Raw genomic sequence first — 15,809 nt, 5'->3', positions numbered from 1 at the left:
CCTGTTCTGGTTGTGCTGTTATCGAAGGGATATTATTAAGCTGGAGAGGGTTCAGAAGAAATTTGCCAGGATGGTGCCGGGAATGGATCGTTTGTGTTATAACGAGAGGCTGGATAGGCTGGGACATTTTTCACTGGACACTGAGGAGCTACCTTACAGAGATTTATAAAATCATGAAATGTATAGACAGGGTGAATGGTAGGTGCCTTTTCTCGAGGATGGAAGATTTCAAGACAAGGAAGTTCCTTTTTAAGGTGAGAGGAGAGAAATTTTAAAAAGAAACAAGGGGCAATTTTTTTACATAGAGGGTGTGGAATGAACTTCCTGAGGAAGATGTGGATGTGGGTACAGCTACAATATTTAAAACACATTTAGATAAGTGCATGAATAGAAAAGGTTTGAAGGGAAATGGGCCAGGGGCAAGGGACTAGTTTAGTTTGGGATTATGTTCGGCAAGGACTAGTTGGACCAAAGGATCTGTTTCTGTACTGTATGACTCTTTGACTCTACCCTGGCCTAGTCTGGCTTACATGTGACTCCAGACCCACTGAAATGTGGGTGACTGTCAATGACCTCCTGACATGGCCCAGTCATCCATTCAGTTCAAAGACACAGGCAACAAATCTGGCCTTGCCAGAGATGCCCCGAAAAAAGGAAAAGAGTGCTCATTTTGAAGGCAATTGATACCATGGAGCTAGCAGGACTGGAGATGTCAGTTTCAATTTTAACTCAATGAGATGTTACCAATTACAATACATTGAATTTGGAAGCTAATTCAACAATGATGTTCAAAGCAGAGTTGAGATGTGGGAGGCAGTTTGCACGGTGAAACAATTTTGGTTGTTGGGTCGGGGTGGGGACCGTAGGAATGGGATGTATTGGATGGCATACCCAAAGGTCTGGCTCCAGCTAAATGGACAGAATGGCCTCCTTCTGTGTTCTAAGATTCGAAGATGTCTCCCTGGCATCAGAGAGGGATTTTTGAGCCACTGACTGAGTGGCATACGCCTCACATGGCATCTGATGCTGTTGCGATCTGGCACAAAGTCAGACTTAAGGAGCCGGGCATCAGCTGCACAAAGACAGATCAGCAACACTCTTAACCCTCGAGCTGAAGGTGGGCGGAATGCTTTATCCTATGGGCGCCACTTGGCGTGTTAAGATCGTAACCTTAGTAACACTGACATAAACCTGAGCTGGCAGGGTTTGAGCACAAGAATCTGCTGGGAAAATTGATCTTCACTCTGTGAGCATTTCCTCTGATCTCCTATGCGCTGAGCCCCATTTTCAATTGCCACAACAAAAGCTGAGTATTAATACAGCACCTTTTAAGGTGATAAATGGCACCAGTTTCCTTTATAGGAGAAGCAATGTTTGACATGACACCACATAAGCTGATATTAGAACAGATGGTTGAAGATGGGTATACCCAACTATAGGGTAATCTTACCCAATAAAATCTATCAACCACAGGCTTGCAATCTCTCACTGTCACCCTCAACATTTAAAGACTTTCAGGGAGAGACCTCAGATCTCCACCAACTGAGATTCAATTTCTAAGATGTTGGCCCTTTATTCTGTCTGGAAAAGGATTATATTATCAGTATTCATTCCATCAAAGCTTTCGAAACACCTCAATAAATTCATCCCTCAACCCACTGAACTGAAGGCAGTACAAATATTTGCAACCTGACTCATGACTGATTCCTTCCAAATCCCTCTATCATTGTGGAGAATCTGCTGTAGCTGCTCTGAGGCAAATGAACCCTTGATAAGGAAATCATAGAATCATAGAATCCCTAAAGCGTGGAAGCAGGCTACTTGGCCCACCGAGTTCACACTGACCCTCTAAAAGGGCATCCCACCCAGGCCCACCCAGCTATCCTGCATTTCCCATGTCTAAGCCACCTGGCCTACACATCCCTGGACACTATGGGTAATTTCCCATGGCCAATCCACCTAGCCTGCACATCTTTGGACTGTAAGAGAAAACTGGAGCACCCGGAGGAAAGCCACACAGACACAAGGAGAATGTACAAACTTCACACAGACAGTTACCCAAGGTTCGAATCAAATCCAGGTCCCTGGCACTGTGAGGAGCAGTGCCAACCACAACGCAAAACTAAACATAAATCTCAAGGTGACTTTCTTCTCACATATAACTCACCGCGGTTTTTTTTATCCCTATACGAAGACAGACCTCCTGAAATCCAGATGAAATCCAAGCCCTGAGAACCTGCTTGTTGACAGGACTGACTTTGGGAATTTTACTATCATAATCAGTCACCTTTAGACCAGCACGGTGGCTCAATGGTTAGCACTGCTGCCCCACAGCGCCAGGGACCCAAGTTCAATTCTGACCTTGGGCAACTATCAGTGTGGTGTTTGCACACTCTCCCCGTGTCTGCGAGGGTTTCCTCCCACAGTCCAAAGATATGCACACTAGGGTGGATTGGCCATGGGACGTTGCCCCATAGTGTCAAGGGATATGTAGACTAGGTGCATTAGCCATGGGAAATATAGGGTGACAGGGATAGGGTGGGTCTGGATTGGATCCTCTTCAGATGGTTCGGAGTGGGCTTGATGCACCCACACTGCAGGGACTTTATGAAGCAGACCCATCAACTGGTTACGGACGGTGGGATGGTTCCTGAGGCTGCACTCTGGAGGCTTTCCTGGGGGAACCAGGAAGGGGGGCACTATCGGGGCAGATGAAGAGGCACCAGGACTCAGACAGGTCAGGTGGGTGGTCTGTAGGCTGGAAGTCATTGGAGGATACCTTCCTTGGATGTGGCCCTCCGGTTCACCCCATGGAGGCTCTGGCTCCAATGGTTAGGTGGTAGGAATTCTACTCAGCTCTCCTTCCTTGCATCATCGAAGATTTGGCATTGGCACTGCCTGCAGCAGCCCTCTGTGATTTCAAGTTTAGGTAGTTTGTATAAACCATGCCTGAATGCATCTTTCATGGTCATGCCCTACAAGGGCATGTTTGACAATAGTCTCACACCTTTGAATTTGAAAGTGATAATGGGAACTGCAGATGCTGGAGAATCCAAGACAATAAAATGTGAGGCTGGATGAACACAGCAGGCCCAGCAGCATCTCAGGAGCACAAAAGCTGACCTTTCGGGCCTGGACCATTCATCAGAGATGGGGATGGGGTGAGGGTTCTGGAATAAATAGGGAGAGAGGGAGAGGCGGACCGAAGATGGAGAGAAAAGAAGATAGGTGGAGAGGAGAGTATAGGTGGGGAGGTGGGGACGGGATAGGTCGGTCCAGGGAAGACAGAAAGGTCAAGGAGGTGGGATGAGTTTAGTAGGTAGGAGATGGAGGTGCGGCTTGGGGTGGGAGGAAGGGATGGGTGAGAGGAAGAACAGGTTAGGGAAGCAGAGACAGGTTGGACTGGTTTTGGGATGCAGTGGGTGGAGGAGAAGAGCTGGGCTGGTTGTGTGGTGCAGTGGGGGGAGGGGACGAACTGGGCTGGTTTAGGGATGCAGTAGGGGAAGGGGAGATTTTGAAGCTGGTGAAGTCCACATTGATACCATATGGCTGCAGGGTTCCCAAGCGGAATATGAGTTGCTGTTCCTGCAACCTTCGGGTGGCATCATTGTGGCACTGCAGGAGGCCCATGATGGACATGTCATCTAAAGAATGGGAGGGGGAGTGGAAATGGTTTGCGACTGGGAGGTGCAGTTGTTTATTGCGAACCGAGCGGAGGTGTTCTGCAAAGCTGTCCCCAAGCCTCCGCTTGGTTTCCCCAATGTAGAGGAAGCCACACCGGGTACAATGGATGCTGTATACCACATTGGCAGATGTGCCGGTGAACCTCTGCTTAATATGGAAAGTCATCCTGGGGCTTGGGATAGGGGTGAGGGAGGAGGTGTGGGGGCAAGTGTAGCATGACCGCAACTTTCCCACCACAGTGGTGGAGTACGCCCTTGACCGCGTCTCCCGCATTTCCCGCAACACATCCCTCACACCCCGCCCCCGCCTCAACCGCCCAAAGAGGATCCCCCTCGTTCTCACACACCACCCCACCAACCTCCGGATACAACGCATCATCCTCTGACACTTCCGCCGTCGAATCCCACCCCACCACCCAAGACATTTTTCCATTGTCTGCTTTCCGGAGAGACCACTCTCTCCATGACTCCCTTGTTCGCTCCACACTGCCCTCCAACCCCACCACACCCGGCACCTTCCCCTGAAACCGCAGGAAATGCTACACCTGTCCCCACACTTCCCTCACCCCTATTTGAAATGTGAGGGGTAGGTCATGCCTTACAAACCTTATCGAGTTTTTTGAGGATGTGACTAGAAAGGTTGATGAGGGTCGAGCTGTGGATGTGGTGTATATGGACTTCAGTAAGGCATTTGATAAGGTTCCCCATGGTAGGCTCATTCAGAAGGTCAGGAGGAATGGGATACAGGGGAACTTAGCTGCTTGGATACAGAATTGGCTGGCCAACAGAAGACAGCGAGTGGTAGTAGAAGGAAAATATTCTGCCTGGAAGTCAGTGGTGAGTGGAGTTCCACAGGGCTCTGTCCTTGGGCCTCTACTGTTTGTAATTTTTATTAATGACTTGGACGAGGGAATTGAAGGATGGGTCAGCAAGTTTGCAGACGACACAAAGGCCGGAGGTGTCGTTGACAGTGTAGAGGGCTGTTGTAGGCTGCAGCAGGACATTGACAGGATGCAGAGATGGGCTGAGAGGTGGCAGATGGAGTTCAACCTGGATAAATGCGAGGTGATGCATTTTGGAAGGTCGAATTTGAAAGCTGAGTACAGGATTAAGGATAGGATTCTTGGCAGCGTGGAGGAACAGAGGGATCTTGGTGTGCAGATACATAGATCCCTTAAAATGGCCACCCAAGTGGACAGGGTTGTTAAGAAAGCATATGGTGTTTTGGCTTTCATTAACAGGGGGATTGAGTTTAAGAGTCGTGAGATCTTGTTGCAGCTCTATAAAACTTTGGTTAGACCGCACTTGGAATACTGCGTCCAGTTCTGGGCGCCCTATTATAGGAAAGATGTGGATGCTTTGGAGAGGATTCAGAGGAGGTTTACCAGGATGCTGCCTGGACTGGAGGGCTTATCTTATGAAGAGAGGTTGACTGAGCTCAGTCTCTTTTCATTGGAGAAAAGGAGGAGGAGAGGGGACCTAATTGAGGTATACAAGATAATGAGAGGCATAGATAGAGTTGATAGCCAGAGACTATTTCCCAGGGCAGAAATGGCTAGCACGAGGGGTCATAGTTTTAAGCTGGTTGGTGGAAAGTATAGAGGGGATGTCAGAGGCAGGTTCTTTACGCAGAGAGTTGTGAGAGCATGGAATGCGTTGCCAGCAGCAGTTGTGGAAGCAAGGTCATTGGGGTCATTTAAGAGACTGCTGGACATGTATATGGTCACAGAAATTTGAGGGTGCATACATGAGGATCAATGGTCGGCACAACATTGTGGGCTGAAGGGCCTGTTCTGTGCTGTACTGTTCTATGTTCTATGTTCTATGTTCTATGTTCTATGTATCTCCCCTTCCCCCACCGCGTCCCAAAACCAGCCCAATTCGTCCCCTCCCCCCACTGCATCACACAACCAGCCCAGCTCTTCCCCTCCACCCACTGCATCCCAAAACCAGTCCAACCTGTCTCTGCCTCCCTAACCTGTTCTTCCTCTCACCCATCCCTTCCTCCCACCCCAAGCCGCACCTCCATCTCCTACCTACTAACCTCATCCCACCTCCTTGACGTGTCCGTCTTCCCTGGACTGACCTATCCCCTCCCCACCTCCTCAACTCCCCACCTATACTCTCCTCTCCACCTATCTTCTTTTCTCTCCATCGTCGGTCTACCTCCCCCTCTCTCCCTATTTATTCCAGAACCCTCACCCCATCCCCCTCTCTGATGAAGGGTCCAGGCCCGAAAGGTCAGCTTTTGTGCTCCTGAGATGCTGCTGGGCCTCGTGTGTTCATCAAGCCTCACATTTTATTGTTTTGAATTTGAAAGGGCTGTTTCTTAATTTTTGGCTAGTATTTGATTCCACACTCTTGATCTTTCACCATCTGATGCAGAGAGAGGTGGGCAGATTGGCACCCAACCCAGAAGCCCCACACAACCAAGTGGGTTCTTGACCTCAGCCAAAGTGGCCATTAAGAAGCCCAGGGTGATGGGTCATGGAGGGAGTATTTGCACTTGACTAACTGCTTCTCTTGTGTGGTCGTCAATGTTCCCATGTCCTTAAGGAGACAGCATCTTGTGTCCATGACCAGTGAGTGGCCCAGGGCTAGAGTACGTCACTGCCTCATAAAATGGCCTGTCAATTTAATTTTTTTTAAAGTTTACTTTGACATTTCATGTTTTGTTACAGAGCCCCTATAATGGCTGTTTTGTTATTTAATTTACTGTCAGATTTCTATTCATTTTCAAATTAAAACTGATCTTGATCATGGTGACTGCAACATCTATTTCCAATTTAAAAGAATCTCAAACTGAAATGGGTGCAGAAAGAGGCCATTCAGCCCATCATACTTGCACCAAATCATTAAATAAACATTAATCCATTGGGTTAACTGATCTCCTTTAAGCATGGAAATCTTCCATCTTTACCTGGTTCCGGCCTGGATGTGATTTTTTTAAATTCATAAATAGGACGAGGGCATTTCTTTCTAGGCAACATTTATTGCCCATCCTGAATTGTCCAGAGGTCAGTTCAGAGAACCACATTGCTGCGGGTAACGTGTGAGCCAGATCATGTCAGGTTGATAGTTACCCTCCCCAGACAACCTTGGTAAACCTGAGGAGTTTTCCCCACAATGGATTTATGGCCATCAATAGATTCTTAATTCCAGATATTTTATTGAATTCAAATTCCATTACCTGCTGTGATGAGATTTGATTCTGGGTCCCCAGAACACTATCTGGGTCTCTGGACTAACAGCCCGGTGATAAGACCACTAGGCCATTGCATCCCCCTATCAATTAAGCTGTCTCTTAATTGTCTTCTGAAATGGTTCGGCGAGCCACTCAGTTATATCGAATTTCGGAGCCGGCAGCAAATCCTGGGCCTTGCCAACACCCCACAAAAGAATAAGTAAGAACACATACATATTTGCTCTACGAGTACAGATGGACCTGAGTATGTACTTAGCTTATTGTCTAGCCTATTGTGTTATATTCTCAGAACTGTCCAAAATTTGGAGGATGTTAACTTGTGATCCAGTTTGATGACTAAAATCATGGGTATTTTACAAAAGATGTAGACACACAGGGGTGTATAGAGACCACTGATCCTCTTGATGCTGTTCTATCGATCATTGTTGACTTGTACCTTATCTCTAGAACGCTTTGTTGGCTCCTTTTTTTCACAATGTGCTTGCAGGACAAATATCTATCAACATTAGGCTTTAAATGTTCCCCTTTCAATTGTTCCCCAATCTCAAGCGTATTTTTCAATGGGTGGGGAATAGAGTGTTGTCATTCTGCCTTGCTCTGTGGAGGTTATCAGTGAAGCACCTATTTAATGCTGATATTTTAGATATTCTATGTTCCAGCTCCTGTGCATTTAACACTTCCAACATTTGAAATGATAGCCAGAAGGAACACTACCCAACAATATACGGTCTTCCTTGAACTCAGGATAACACATTGGCCTTATTTCTAAGCCTTGAAATAGGTTTGTATTAAATGCCTCACCTACAGTGTTCTGCTGTAATTATATTGATCAAGTTCCCCGTATTGTAACGGAAAATCAATAACAATTCTGTGTAGCATGTTACAGGGCTCACAGAGACAAAACGTCTGCGTTATTAAGAGATGGGATGAAAGGATTTACTTTGACCTAGCACCTTGGCTTTGGGGGTGACAGTGTGTAATGCCAATATCACTAGGCTAGCAAATCCAGCTACTCAGAACTAGGAGCATGAGTGCCACAGTGAGGTTCAATACAATTCAATTAATAAATCTGAAATTAAAAGGCAGTCTTAGTTATGGTGACCATGACAACTGTTGCTAATTATTAAAGCTTCACCATGTTCACATTCATCAAAATCTGCCATGCTATCCTGAGTTGGATCCATATTTGACTCCAGGTCTTGGCAAAATCTTGACTTTGTGGATATTTGGTAATTCAACCTGTTCAGGCATGAATTGGCCCATCTCTGGAATAGTTGGGACTTGAACATAGAAACGTAGAAAATAGGAGCAGGAGTAGGCCATTCGGCCCTTTGAACCTGCACCACCAATCAATGTGATCATGGCTGATAACGCAATCTGAGTATCCCATTCCCATTTTCTCTCCATACCCCTTGGTTTGTTTAGCCGCAAGGCCACATCCAGCTTCCTCTTGAATATATCTAATAAACTGATCCCAACAGCTTCCTGTGGGAGAGAATTCCAGAGGTTCCCCACTCTCTGAATGAAAAGGTTCTTCGTTATCTCAGTCCTGAATGGCTCACCCCCTTACTCTTAGACTGTGACTCCTACTTCTGGACTTCCCCAACAGCAGGAACATTCTTCCCACATCCACCTATCCAATCCCATCAGCCCTCCTGATTCAGAGGTAGGAACACTGCCACACACCACAAGAGCCCCTAATATGGCAATAGAAGCCAGTATCAGTAATGGTGATCAGGACAATAATCATCGATTGTTGGCCAAAACCTATCCAGTTCCCTAATACCCTTCAAGGAAGGAAATCTGTTGTCCACACTGGGTCTGGCTTACATGTGACTCCAGACCCAAGGTGATTGACTCTGACTATCCTTTGAAATTGCTGAACAATGGCTGTTTGAGTTAGAAGGACAGCTGAATAAGCTGGGGCTATTTCCCATGGAGCATCAGAGGCTGAAGGGTGATTTATGGAGGTTTATAAAATCGTGAGGGGCATGGATAGGGTGAATAGTCAAGGTATTTTCCTCAGGGTAGGGGAGTCCAAAACTAGGGGGCATAGGTTTAAGATGAGAGAGGGAAGCTTAACAGGGACCTGAGGGGCAACATTTTCAAACAGAGGGTGGTGTGTGTATGGAGTAACCTGCCAGAGGAAGTGGTGGGGGCTGGTACAATTACAACATTTAAAGGGCATCTGGATGGGTACATGAATAGGAAGGGTTTAGTAGGATATGGGCCAAATGCTGGAAAGTGGGACTACATTAATTTAGGATATCTAATCAGCATCAGCGAGTTGGACCAAAGGGTCTGTTTCCATGCTGTACAAATCTATGACTCTATAAGACACTCAATTCTTTTCTCTTAAAGACCTTCAGTGCTATGTCTTCATTTTGTCTGAAGATTTGTGCTAATGGTCTTGGAGAGAATCAAATACTATTAGACTACTATGCCACAAATCATCCAATCAGGTCACACACTCGATACCACTCATTTTAATTGGCTGCAGGAAAGCAGGGTGCCATGAAGGTGGACCAATGGCAGGAGTGTGTGGATGAGGTTGTCAAAGATCGCGAGAGACAATACATCCAATCAGTATTGATAACCCTGGCTCAGTACGGAATTAAAACATAGCTTCTGCTTTTAATTCCCAGGCCAGCGTTGAGATGCCCCAATTCTATCCATTTTATGTCTAAACTCCCCACCATTGCTCCCCTGCCCCACCATCTTTCTCTCTTCTTTTTAAAATCTTCACATAGAGAAGAGTGGAAAAGAAATCCCCATCGCCAGCGGCCTCCCTCCAATGTTGAGTCCTATGTTGACCGCGCAGCCAGATTACAGCTTGGCTACCGGTATCAAAGGACCACTTCTTCAAGGGAAACAAAGTGTCATTCCAGAATTCTCCCTACCAATACTCTCTTCACCATCGATCCTTCCTTGGAAATATTGGCTCCTCCTGTGTCAAAAGTCCATCATTTTTTGTAGCTCCCATCACATGGCAGCCCTTGGTTCTGAATGTTAGGTGGCTGATCAACCACTGGGGCCTTCACAGTATCTCAATTCAACTCCCAGGCACAGGGCTCCATGGGTAAATATTAATCCTATGGACATTAGCTGACTTTGTTTCTTCACACCTTGGCTCCCTCTTCATCACCTAAAATTGCTGTTACATTCGCCTGACAGGAACTCTAACAACAGACCTGGAATATTTCTGAATCTCAGTAATACACTGCGCAGCCCACAGAGATGGCTCATGAACAGTTGGGGAAGTATTTCTGGACTATTCCAACCTGGAGGGTCGGGTGGGTGAGGGAATGGAGCCTTCATCTGTAGGTGTTCAGTTGTTCTGCTACGGAAAGGTTAAGTCTGCTTATTTTCAATGCTCACTGTGCTTGATTGGCTATGCCTGCCTGAGGGTGGACTCAGGGAGCAATGAAAACACAGCTGAAAGGCTTAAGAATCTGAGCTCAAACATGGAGCTGACATTCTGAAGCATTGAAAATAGTGTCATCTCTTTGGAGATACAAACAATGAAAAAATTAAACGGCAGGGTACTGTTACTTAACCAGCCACCCACTGCACCCTGGCCCATTTACAAGATCAGATTGGATGGTTCAATTTACCTCAGAAGATTGGCATGCCATGCCTAACGTGCGTGAGCCTGTCAATTGAGATCGTGCTAAATTGCCAACACTTCTGTTCCACCTTTCATTCCCAATACATCCCAGAGCATTCAATGCCTAAATAAAGCACAGTTGTGGCATAGCTACTGTTGCAATGTAGGAAATGGGATAGCCAATTTGTGCAGAGCAAGATCCCATAAAATTTTTGAAGTAGAAGTCCAAATCAACTGCGTTTTTGAGGCTCTTGCAGGATTAATTTGGAAAATGACTTAAAAGAGAGAGCATCTTCTCGTCTTTGAAAGGTGCGCTTTATGTTCACCTGAGAGGGAAGCTCATCTCTTGATTAAGAGAAGGATGGGACCTCTGACAGTGCAGCGCTCTTGAGACTGAATTTCAATCTTAATTCTCTGCTAATTTTATGACTCAGGAGCCTTTTCTCTCTTTCACATGTTGCGAGAAGGCCAGCATTCACCACCTCCCCTAATCACCCTTTGATTGCTACGGGTCTGAAGTCACCTCTAGGCCAGGCCAAGAAAGGACTGTAAATTTCCTTCTCTAAAGGGCATGAGTCAACTGGCTGGAACTTTGCAAAGAATCAGCAATAGTTTACTGTAATATGTTTCTATTTTCCATGAAAGTTTGATTAAATAATTATGATTAAGTTATGCAAGTGGTGGAAGTGAGATTTGCACCACTATCCTCAAGGTGTTAGTCTGGAATTTAGGGTTATTAGCTCATTGACTGTATCATTACATCAACATCTCCCTTAAAATCACTATTATATAGGTAATTTGACACTGTCACCTTCTCTAACGTAGAGAACAGTGGGGCTGGATCATTGAACATGTTCAAGGATGAGTTCGCCAAATTGGGTAAAGATAACAGCAACAGAAATTGCTGGAAAAGCTCAGCAGGTTGGGCGCCATCTGTGGAGAGAAATGAGAGCTAACGTTTCGGAGGAAGGGTCTCATGACCCAAAACGTTAACTCTCATTTTTCACCACAGATGCTGCCAGACCTGCTGAGCTTTTCCAGCAAATTCTGTTTTGGTTCCTGATTTACAGCATCCGCAGATATTTCAATTTTTATTACCGCAGCATGGCACTGCTGCCTCAGTGCACCAGGGACCTGGGTTCAATCCCATGCTCGGGCAACTGGCTGTGTGGAGTTTGCACGTTCTCCCTGTATCCAGCTGCTCTGGCTTCCTCCCACAGTCCAAAGATGTGCATGGATTGGCCATGCTAAATTACCCATGATGTGCAGGCTAGGTGGATTAGCCATGGGAAATGAAGATAAAATGTGAGGCTGGATGAACACAGCAGGCCCAGCAGCATCTCAGGAGCACAAAAGCTGACATTTCAGGCCCAGACCCAGAGAATACAGCTCCTCCCACCCACCCTCCTGCAAAAATTCCATCCCCTATTCCCAATTCCTCCGCTCTGCCGCATCTGCTCCCACGATGAGGCATTCCACTCCCGCACATCCCAGATGTCCAAGTTCTTCAAGGACCACAACTTTCCCCCGACAGTGGTCGAGAATGCCCTTGACTGCGTCACCCGCATTTCACACAACACATCCCTCACACCCCGCCCCCGCCACAACCGCCCAAAGAGGATCCCCTCGTTCTCACACACCACCTCACCAACCTCCGGATACAACGCATCATCCTCCGACACTTCCGCCATCTACAATCCCACCCCACCACCCAAGACATTTTTCCATCCCCACCCTTGTCTGCGTTCCAAGAGACCACTCTCTCTGTGACTCCCTTGTTCGCTCCACACTGCCCTCCAACCCCACCACACCCGGCACCTTCCCCTGCAACAGCGGGAAATGCTACACTTGCACCCACACCTCCTCCCTCACCACTATCCCAGGCCCCAAGATGACTTTCCATATTAAGTAGAGGTTCACCTGCACATCTGCCAATGTGGTATACTGCATCCACTGTACCCGGTGTGGCTTCCTCTACATTGGGGAAACCAAGCGGAGGCTTGGGGACAGCTTTGCAGAACACCTCCGCTCGGTTCGCAATAAACAACTGCACCTCCCAGTCGTGAACCATTTCCACTCCCCCTCCCATTCTTTAGATGACATGTCCATCATGGGCCTCCTGTAGTGCCACAATGATACCATCCAAAGGTTGCAGGAACAGCAACTCATATTCCGCTTGGGAACCCTGCAGCCCAATGGTATCAATGTGGACTTCACCAGCTTCAAAATCTCCCCTTCCCCAACTCATCCCAAAACCAGCCCAGTTCGTCCCCTCCCCCCACTGCACCACACAATCAGCCCAGCTCTTCTCCTCCACCCACTGCATCCCAAAACCAGTCCAACCTGCCTCTGCCTCCCTAACCTGTTCTTCCTCTCACCCATCCCTTCCTCCCACCCCAAGCCGCACCCCCATCTACCTACTAACCTCATCCCACCTCCTTGACCTTTCCGTCTTCCCTGGACTGACCTATCCCCTCCCTACCTCCCCATCTATACTCTCCTCTCCACCTATCTTCTTTACTCTCCATCTTCGGTCCGCCTCCCCTTCTCTCCCTATTTATTCCAGAACCCTCACCCCATCCCCCTCTCTGATGAAGGGTCCAGGCCCGAAATGTCAGCTTTTGTGCTCCTGAGATGCTGCTTGGCCTGCTGTGTTCATCCAGCCTCACATTTTATTATCTTGGATTCTCCAGCATCCGCAGTTCCCATTATCTCTGGGAAATGTAGATGGGTCTGGGTGCGAATGCTGTTGGTTGGTTGGTGTGGACTTCGTGGGTTGAATAGCCTGCTTCCATACTGTAGGGATGCTGTGACAAAGGTAAAGTCACCACAGGGCTGCTTTCCCATTCGAGAGAGATGACCGGTGGTAGTTTAACCTGAAGGCCACCATGCCTCAGATGAGGGGCAATGTTGAGAAAGTGTGACCTCAGCTGATGCAGGCACAGGGCAATGGGGAACAGGCAAGAAAGTGGGGCTGACACCGTAACCTACAAAATGCCACAACATTGCTGAATACCAGGGTAGACTCAAGGGGCTGATTGACCTGCTTATGATCTGATTAACACTTGCAGGTATGCAATCTGGACGTGCTTTAAGGCTAAGATTTCCTTTCTGGTTGTTGTGCATGATGATAAACGACTACTCAGTAGTGTTTCCACTTTATTACACTGACTTTATAACACCATCAACGTGATGGGCTGTGTTAATTCAGCAGAATGATCCAGTTCATTGGTTGCATATTGAATTTCTAAGTTGGTCTGATGCTAAAATAGATTTGCTTGTGTTTCTCATGCTAATTTTGTTTTGCAAAGAGTCAATCACCTGGAGCATTAGAAGGCAACGGGAATAGAAATGTGGAGATTTGTAAAAATGGGATGCCAAGTTGCTATTCCTCATCTCATACAGTCAAACCTGCCTCCCAAGAAATCAATCGAAGTAAACTATGAAAGATTGGGTTTCACTCAGCACTACTTGTGACCCCATAATGTCTTAATTATTTTACGTTCAATGGAACGATTTTTAAAAGTGCAGTGTTACGTCAATGCTACATAAACAAACTTCTCTGTTTTGTTCATTTGAAGAAAAAACTTTCTGGCCTGAAACATGGCCACTGCCAATCACATTGGCTACATTTCTGGAATATTCCAATAGTGGTTACAAGGACAGAGTTTAGACAACATCTTTCTGGAATCTCACACCTTTTACTGACAGGAAACTGCAGTCAACTACACAGGATCCCCAGGCGAGATTGTTGACTGAAGGAGCGTTATTAAACTATGTTATGCTTGCAGCGGTGCTCATGGCCCCAATTACCTCCTTAAGATGAACAATAGTTCCTTGACTAGAGAGTTAGCATCTGATTGTTTAGTTGAACTCCATACTGCATCAGTCCCCAGTTGTGTCCTGTTGGATCACCCAAAGGTATGTGGTTTGGGATCAGGAGACAGGGGAAGCTACTGCTCTTCAAAAGGAGACTGCCTTAACAGAGACATAAAAGCAATGCGCAGCATGCTTAGTCTTTTCCCTCTCTCACTGTCCTAACCATAAATCCTGTAGAAGACCAAAAAAGGCCGGGAGACTTACAATTGCAAAGTTTTGTGAGGTACTGTTGGAGACAATGAGACTCATTTGATTCCAGCATAGACAGGAGCATCTGTTGGGAACTAGGGATGAACGAGGGTAGAAGGTTCATGGAAACCTTTAATTCAAAATTTAAGACTATCTATAGAACAAGGAAGTATGTAAGGGAGATGTGAAACAGAACTGGAAAAGTACATCTAGATGAACAGGTCTGGGTGAAAGAGATTAGGTCAGTGGGCCTGGGTGAGAAAGCTTGGATTAATAGGCTTGAAGTGGTTAGACAGATCCTGGGTGAGTAGGCCCAGACGAAAATGCCTGATTAAGTCGGCCCTGATGAGTAAACCCATTTAACAGCTGCCAGTGAATAAGCTCAGGTATAGGCCCTGGTGGATCAGAGGAGAGTAGGTCTCGGTGAGAAGGCCTAAGGAGCAGGTCTTGGTGAATAGGCCCAGGTGAGTAAACCTGGATGAATAGGCCCCAGTGAGTTTGCCATGGGGATAGTTCTAGATGAGGAAGCCCAGGTCTGCAGTGCCATAAGGTTTGCAGAACAGTCTCGACCCGGAACGTTAGCTTTCCTGCTCCTCTGATGCTGCCCGGCCTGCTGTGTTCCTCCAGCTCCACACTGTGTTATCTCTGACTCCAGCATCGACAGTTCTAACTAGCTCTAGGTCAGAAGTAGGCCTCTGAGAGTAGACAGAGGACAGTAAATCTGGGTGTCTAAAGGCAGGGGCCAGGCTGTGGTAAGCAAGCACACAGGAGGAGTTTTGGATGATACACCTGGGGTGTAGGACCCAGCGAGTGGGTGTGATTAACTCATGTCTCAGCACCTTTCTTTTTTGTGCAGGGAACATTTTGTCAAAAGCCGCGTCCCAGATAAATAGATAGCAGTCACAAATCGGCTGTGCGGGGAGCTGGGAACATGACATTGCCTCAATGACTCTATGGTTGCAGATGGAAACAGACGGCACTGGGCTGTCACATATAAAGTTATGGTTGATAAAGGTTAATCAGCTGCTGCTGAATAAATTGCTCCATTTGTGCTATTAAAGATACCAGAACATTTGGCAGGAAGCAGATAAGGAAGTTTGATTCACAGTATTTTCTGATAGCAAATACACTGTGTCACTGTGTTTTATGGCTGCATTTCTGGATAAGTGCTCCTGCAAAGTGACCACACAAGGCCATCAATCTGCACAGATCTCTACAGCCAGTCAACAGCCTGCTTGGAGCCAGG

Source organism: Stegostoma tigrinum, chromosome 35 (genome assembly GCF_030684315.1).
Source record: "Stegostoma tigrinum isolate sSteTig4 chromosome 35, sSteTig4.hap1, whole genome shotgun sequence".
Classification (NCBI taxonomy): Eukaryota; Metazoa; Chordata; class Chondrichthyes; order Orectolobiformes; family Stegostomatidae; genus Stegostoma; species Stegostoma tigrinum.
Note: the sequence above shows the minus strand (reverse complement) of the source record.